The sequence below is a fragment of the Apteryx rowi genome, unplaced genomic scaffold (assembly GCF_003343035.1).
Source record: "Apteryx rowi isolate R43461 unplaced genomic scaffold, aptRow1 scaffold_387, whole genome shotgun sequence".
In the NCBI taxonomy this organism is placed as follows: Eukaryota; Metazoa; Chordata; class Aves; order Apterygiformes; family Apterygidae; genus Apteryx; species Apteryx rowi.
Window position 1 is genome coordinate 82,550 of NW_020450385.1, and position 7,061 is coordinate 89,610.

General features: G+C 50.1%; 1 protein-coding gene across 1 annotated transcript in view; it reads right to left on the reverse strand.

The window, feature by feature from the left end:
* The window catches only part of GPR75 (G protein-coupled receptor 75), a 3,394-nt gene extending 2,261 nt beyond the window's left edge, over nucleotides 1–1,133 (reverse strand). Inside the window, exon 1 of the mRNA XM_026074395.1 lies at nucleotides 1,119–1,133. The gene's annotated coding sequence lies outside the window, so the exon portion shown is untranslated. The remainder of the gene's footprint in view (nucleotides 1–1,118) is intronic.
* Nucleotides 1,134–7,061: the final 5,928 nt, after the last annotated feature.

The window sequence follows — 7,061 nt, forward strand, 5'->3', positions numbered from 1 at the left end:
GGCGGCAGGAGGTAGCGGCCCGGCCGCCCTGCGCGCACACACGCATCCGCGCACACGCACACACACACACCCGCACCGGGGGAGTGTGCGCACACACCTGCATACACACACACACACACACCTGGGGAGTGTGCGCACACACACACCCGCACACACCCGCACCTGGGGAGTGTGCGCACACACCCGCGCATACACACACACATGCACCTGGGGAGTGTGCACACGCACACACGCACACACACACACCTGGGGAGTGTGCGCACACACACCCACGCACACGCACACACACACACCTGGGGAGTGTGTGCACGCACACCTGCGCGCACACACACACACCTGGGAAGTGTGTGTGCACACACACTCATACACACACACGCACACAGGGAGTGTACACAGGCACACCACACATACATGTGCACACACACCTCGCACCCCTGCACACGGGCACAGACATACACACACGGACACAGGTGCACCTACACCAGCCCACACACAAACACACACCCTGACATCCACACATCCCCATTCACACACACCCCTACCCCTGCACACACACACATTCCTGCACCCACACCCAGACACCTACACCTGCACCCACCCCTACACCTGCACACACACACCCCTGCCCCCACACCCTAACACCTACACCTGCACCCACCCCTATACCTGCACACACACACCCCTGCGCGCACACCCTGACACCAACACCTGCACACACCCCTACACCCCCCCACACACCCCTGCACGCACACCTCCACACAGTCCCTGAAGCCTGCACACATCCCTACACATGGCCACATGCCTGCACCCCCCCGCTCCCACATGTACCCCTGCACCACACCTCCACACACCGCTGTGCACCCCCCCACACCCTGCACACACACCCCTGCACCCCCACACCACACCTCTGCCCCCACAGCCCTGTGCGCCCACCCCACCCGTGCCCCCGCGCAGCCCCGCGCACGCGCACCACCTCCGCGCCTGCCTGCAGCACGGGTGCCAAACCCAGCCCCGTCCCTGGCGGGCACCAGCTGCCGCGGCAGGCACCTGGGGCGCGCAGCGGTGCGGGGACGCGGGCGCCCACCCACCACCCAGCGCGGGAGGCACCAGCACCGCACCTCGCACACAGCTGCGAGCACCAAGGGACCCCACATTTCACCGTGTCCCAGCACAGGCCGTGAGCATGACCAAACTCGCAAACAGCAGCGCAACGGTGCAGACGACTTCTGCTGCAAGGCAGGGCCGTACCAGACGGAAAGGACCGGGAGAGAGGCTTGGGTGCGCTAGTCACACAGTCCGTCAGCAGCGCGGCAAGATACCAAAAGGCACATGGCGTTCGCTGACTTCCCCACGGGACTGGGAAGAACGGATGCTGCGGCTGCAACATTGCTCAAACCGTGCCTGGGACACGCTGCCTCTGTGCTTGCGTTTGGGAAGGGTCAACTTTGGCTGAAAAGCAGCAGAGAAAAGAAAAAGATCACAGAGCGCTTACCGGAGAGGAGGAAACCACAGGAGAGCTGGTGAGCAAAAGAGAAGCCAAGAAAAGAGGCGTCCGTCCCTCAAAAGCACAGAAAGAGAAAAGCCGCTCAAACACAGGGTTAGTCCAAGAACAAGTAAGTGCCCCTAAACCTTTCAGTTTGATGAAGCTCTGGTACAGCCTCCAAGCAAGAGCGGCAGTGGAGAATCGACAGTCCTTCGGGAGCTGCACAATGCGCGGCACGGCCCCCTCCTTGTCCTGCTTCCTCAGCCGGCGCTGGCTTTGCATCTCCCTTTCCACCGCGAGGCCGCGTCCAGACTGCCTGCTTGGCAAGAGGCAACTGCACAAACCAATTTAGCACCGTCCAAACTTGCACACAAGGATTTGTGCAGTTTGCCAGTGCAGTGCCAGGGGCTGCAGCAGCTTAGATTTGGGGTTTGGTGTGTGCCTTCCTGCCATTTCCACTGCGCCTCCACGTTAATATCCCCTCAGCCGCCAAACAGCACCATGCACCAGGGGTGTGGGGCAGCACTGTCGTTGGCATAACGCGGTGCCGGGATTGTGCGATATGAAGCCGGCTGCGCACCTCTTGCCAGGGAAACTCGGCCAGCGCTTGTCCCTGAAGTGGAGAGGAAGCCGGTGAAGATGAGGCAGGTGGAGGTTTTGCCAGAAGTCCTATCGAAGCCATCCCCTTATCAGGACACCAAGTCAATAGCGGCATAGTCGAGGCTTGGACGTTCCTCCGTGCTGATTTAACCACAACAAAACACCTGCCCAGAGCCACAGCTGCTGACCGTGAAAGCTCAAGGCGAAGCCCTGCATGTGGTGTTTTCCCCGCTTGTACTTCTGCGTTGCTTTACAGTGTAAACTCAGTGGGGTGGGGATCCCTTTTTGTTGACTTGTCCGCCTTCGGAGGCGTAGGGTCTGAGGCAAGGGATCCTCAATAGCCCCATGGTAAAAAATCATGAATGTTATTTATCTGTTCACTGCCAGATGCTACACACCACAAATACTGTAGTTGCCATTTGAAGTGGTGGAGGGTGCTGGATGCCCCAGTACTTAAAGGGACCATTTTGAAATACGTCCACAGGCTGGATGTTCAGAGAAGCTCAGCACGTGTTTTTGGAGCCAGCAGAGGCCCCGGGCAGGCGAGCAGACGGGAGGGAGTTCAGTAGCACGGCCACAGAAAATGAGCCCACATGAGAGAAAAGCCCCCTGGCAAGGTGCAGGAGGGCTTCGAAAATACCCTGGAGCCAGTACTTCTGACATACGCAAGGGCATTTATCTTGTACTGTATATTTGCACATACACTCATTATATATACCTGTATGAATCTGTATATCATCTTTTTAAACCTCCCCTACCCCCAACAACGCTGAAACGTGGTGGTGCTTTGCACAAGCATCAAGGCAGTGACGGGAGCATTAGGTTGACAGCTGAAAGCTTGTCAGTGATACTTGCTAGCTTATTTTTCCAAAACAGTTTTTTCTAAAACTAAGTCTTTTAAAACTAATTCTTTTAGTAAACTTTTGACTCACAGCTGCAGCCTGGCCCATGAGTCCTGCACGCTGAACACTTGCAGCAAGTAATGAATCCAGATTTGCTCCTGGGGGCTGCTGCAGGGAAGTGCCAGCAGCCCTCAGAGAAGGCTGCTAGCTTTGCTTTTAAAAGAGGAAGACACTCTTGCAACCTGAGCAGTTGGAGCAGGGGGATTTTTGGATGGGTTTTGTGGGCGTTGTTTTTGTTTTTAAACCAGTTACATATAGAAGGGGGAAGGTCCAAAACCCAAAACGTCACCTCCACGGGCTCCTGCTGCTTCAAGCGGTGTTTTCTCTCAGCTTGCCTGTCGCTTTTATTTTCACTCTTGCTTCCATTTTCGTTCTTGAGTCAGGGCTAATTTTAATTCTGTGGGTGAATCCTGGCCCTACTGAATACAAGTTGTTTTGTCACTGATGAGCTGGGATCACCCTCCTTCAACTTTCTTATTTATAAACATCAGAGAACGCTGAACTGAGTGATTAAACAAGACTGACAAAATATCTGTCTAATGCAGGAGTGAATTACCTCAAAGTGATTAATGCTGAGGAAGCGGCAATCATCGTTCTGCTTAGGTGAAACCGGCGTGCACACGATACCCAAGTCCTTTCAGAGCAGATAACACGCGGCACTTGGGTGGTAAGCAAGAGGCTGTATAGCAGCCTACCTTAGTTTCACATTATGTCCGGTCTGAGTCCACATTAGGCTATGACTATTTCTTGTGCTGCTCAGATTAACCTTTTAAAAGCATTCCTTCTGCTGTTAACAACAGCGCTGTCTGTGTACATAGGCGAGGGACAAAGAGCAGGACAGGGACTAGCGCCAGGAGTTAGCAGGTAGATCCTGGTTCTGGCTGTGCTACCCGCAAGCACTGTTTGACCAAACGCGTGAACTTGGATGACCACAGACAGACTTCTTAATTTCCCTAAATTACTAGATTAGCTGGTGGAAGCACACACATCAGAAATATGCCTGTTAGGCATATGCCTAATAGGATTTTCTAACAAGCCCACGTGTTTTAAAGGAGATGACAAGACTGAGGCGCCAATCTCTTCTGTGCCTTTGAAACCGCTCCCTGAGATACTAAAGAATGCATTTAGGAGTCTAAGCTGTAAGGACATGGCCATTGCAAAGACTTAAATATTTTAGAACTAGGTATTTAGAAAATGCAGACTTTTTTTTTGCTATTTTGCAATAGTAACATGTTTAGATTGTTACTCATTTCATTAATGCAGTATTTAACGGGCCCATAAGGAGCAAAGAGCTTCTTAAACATGTTCCCCCACTACAGTTAAGAACTATAGCTTGAGATATGGCAAAAAGCATTACTAGTGTTAGCCTGGGAGCCTTTTAAACATTTTAGTAGAAAAGTGCAAGTCCAAATACCATTTTGGTGATTCATATTAAAAAAAAAGCTGCACGCCGCAGCTCGCGTTCAGCTGAGCTCCTGTGACTATTGCAGGATGGGGCATGCACAAGAGAAGAGGAGCATCAGAGCACAGGACTCATCTCCAGAAGTGAGGAGATGAACCGCGGCAGACAGCATCTCCATGGGAACACGAAACGCTGCACAAGCCCTCCTGCACAGGAAGCCCGAACGTCACGCTGCTCTGCCTCGGCCTAACGAACTGCCAAAGCAGGGGCTTGGGGAAAGAGCAGCGGTGGAAGAAATGGGTTTTCCAAACACAGGACGCACAAGAGCAATAATTTTTGCAGCATCTTACACAAGATATTAGGATATTAACTCTGTCTTTGCAGCACTGTTAAGCCCTCCCTTAAACCAATTCATAAAAAATAGCTCTCTGATTTTACTCTGATAGTTGTCTCTGATTATTATATTACTGATATTATATTACTCTGGTTATTGTCTCTGATATTACCAAACTTCGTAAAGGTTTTTCAGTCCTGGAGTTCCTACCGCATAAGGAGAAATTGTATTCCCAAGATGTTATTTTCTAACACACTGTCTCGTCTCGCAGATACTCACTTCAAGAAACTGGAAATTACTTTTGATTGTCAAAAGCTGCCCCCTTCCCCCCAGCCTAAGCAGCTCAGTACCTCAGGATTTTAACAAAATGACTGTAGGGGACAGAGGCTGGAATAAAAAAGGTACAGGCAAATTAACCCAGAAAAACACAAGTAAAGGCCAGGAAGAGCAGAGTGTGTATTTAAAGCTTTTGTTTCTTAACAGAGGCCTTTCTGGGTGAACTCACCTAGGTTTCTCACTGGATTTATTACTGATCTTACTAAATTTATTGCTCAAATAGAAAAAAACAGCAATAAACCCCCAAAATCTAAGAAAGCCCATCAAGAAAGATGGCTTCTACTTCCTAGTGCCCCTCATTATTCCCCAAGGAAAGCGGGTGTCCAGCTGTATCTCTAGCAGTGAAATCTGCTTGGGTAATGCATACAAAATACCTGCCATGAAGGTATTAAGAGCCGTCATTTATGATGTAGAGTTCCTCAGACAAGCCAGCATTTTTACTATCTGGATATTCTGACCTAGCAAGATGTAGAAAATAATTAAACTGAGCAGACTGTTAAAATACATGCTAATTAACTCCTTCCATTATTAACCTATGAGCACGGCACAGTGCAAAATAATTAGGCATAGAAAACCTCTAAAACTTCATTAACTATTTCACTTTCCAACAGCTTTGCCCCAGCGAACACTTTTTGAACCTTGGGACCAGTTTGCACTGGTCCTTCATACGGAGCTTTTCCGCGGCTGCATTTCTGCAGGCAGCGGGAACCTGGTATTAACGGCCAGTCACTAGCTCAGATTAAAACAACAGATGTGGGGTTTTGCAGAGCACCTGCAGACTAGAAGTCTGTCTCAGGCCAAGGTAAACTAAGAGGTCAAGCAGGGAGTGTAGGCTGAACTTCCAGAAGCAAAGGTTGAAAAAGACATTCAATCTAGAATTAGAAGAGGAGTGTGACCAGCAAGGCTGGCTCTCTCTCCTTTTCACCCATTGAGCGATTTGCCTCTTCATGATGCTGCTAATTCCTCTAAGCACTGTGCTCTAACCCATCAGAAATCAAGGATAATTTTACCAATAATCTTTGTCGGCCACAGTCTGGGCTTTACCTGTGCTGGGAGAGCTCCTGATTCAGGACCGCTTGACTGAGAACGCACAGCTGCAGTCATTCTCCTTCTCCCAGAGAGCAGTAACCTTTTTCTCCTCTCAACTCATGGAGAGGAATTTCCCTTCTAAATGTCTTTTAATAGCTCCGTGAAGCACCTGTTGACTGAGAGAGAGAGAGAGAGAGAGAGAGAGAGAAAACTCAGCACAAACAGACTAATCCAAGGAAATGGGAGCTGCCTTGGCAGAGCAGACAGGGGAGCAAACTAGCGTTAGCAAGTCAGCGCTGATGTGCGAACCTAGTTCACTCTCCTCACTTTGGGTCCCAGCATATCTATTCTTTTGAACCAATCTGCTTGTAATTTTTGTGCATTACCTTAAACAGCTTAGCAATATTCTCCCTCTTCTACACACAGTTCAATTTTCTTCCGTAATCAAACAACAAATTCCTTGCAATAGACTGTGAAATTACAGCTGTCCTGGTGCCCCTAGAACCTGGCTGGCTTATACCTCCACCAAGTCCCTACCCCCGAGCATGGTAATCCCTGGCCTGCAGACAGCCGCCAAGTCTGGGTCAGATTGCAGCTAACTTCCTCTCCTTACTGGAAATCCCATTCTTCTGTGCAGCAGCACGGCTGTACAGCAAGTGTTTTGGGATGGGGAATCCAGAAGCATTGCCTTCCAGTTACTGCGCAGTGCCAGTGAGAATGTAAACAAATTATCTGATAATTTACAGCAGGGTTGAAGTTAGTATCTTGCAAGAGCAACAGCCAGCAAAACTTTCTACTCACCAGTACATTTTTTTACATCATACCAGATTATTGTGTCTTCTGCAACACAGTAGAGAAGGAAATTTAAGTCTCAGCTGCCAGGAAGTCTGAAGCCATGGAAGAAAGTGGGAGACTGAGCAGAGTATGGGGAGCTGGGGAAGCCTAACTGAAAAACGGAGAGGAGAGACATCACCC